Source organism: Lipotes vexillifer, unplaced genomic scaffold (assembly GCF_000442215.2).
Source record: "Lipotes vexillifer unplaced genomic scaffold, Lipotes_vexillifer_v1.1 scaffold481, whole genome shotgun sequence".
Classification (NCBI taxonomy): domain Eukaryota; kingdom Metazoa; phylum Chordata; class Mammalia; order Artiodactyla; family Lipotidae; genus Lipotes; species Lipotes vexillifer.
The window spans coordinates 1682903-1683588 of NW_006789873.1; the positions used below are offsets into that span (position 1 = coordinate 1682903).

The 686-nt window shown below is 35.4% G+C and overlaps 1 non-coding gene across 1 annotated transcript; it reads right to left on the reverse strand.

Annotated features, from left to right (window-relative positions):
* Positions 1-220: 220 nt before the first annotated feature.
* Positions 221-293, reverse strand: TRNAG-CCC (transfer RNA glycine (anticodon CCC)). The gene has a single exon. It is a non-coding gene; the product is annotated as a tRNA-Gly (tRNA).
* Positions 294-686: the final 393 nt, after the last annotated feature.

The following is a 686-nucleotide window of genomic DNA, read 5'->3' on the forward strand; positions in this document are numbered from 1 at the left end:
CTCAAATCCACAGAACAGATGAAGAGGACTAGAAAGAGCAAATAAGAAGGTGAATGTAACAAACTCTATAAATATATACTTTGTCTCTTTGCTTTTTAAAATATTAATTAATTAATTAATTTGGCTGTGCCTGGTCTTAGTTGCCACATGTTGGACCTTCTTTTAGGATCTTTTTTTAGTTGCAGCATGCATGCTCTTAGTTGCGGCATGTGGGATCTAGTTCCCTGACCAGGGATCAAACCCGGGCCCCCTGCATTGGGAGTGCAGAGTCTTAACCACTGGACCACCAGGGTAGTCCCTGTCTCTTTTCTTTTCTCAGCTTCTATAATAGACATAAAATTATATAAAGTAATAATTGTAACATTGCATGTTTGGGTTTGTAACATATATAGATGTGATATGTATAACAATAATAGCGCAAAATGGGGAAGAGGGAATGGAGCCATATAGGAGTATAATACTTCTATATGTTGCTGGAATTAAGTTAGTATAAATGTAAAGTAGATTCTGGTAAGTTCAGATGTATATGAGAAGCCCTAGAGCAACCACTAAGAAAGCAACTTTAAAAGCAGAATAAAAAAATCATTAAAAGTATGAAATTGTTACACTAGGAAATACTTAATGCAAAAGTAAGTAGTAAGGAAGAATAGAGGAGTATAAAAGGCATGAGGTTACAGTTGACCCTT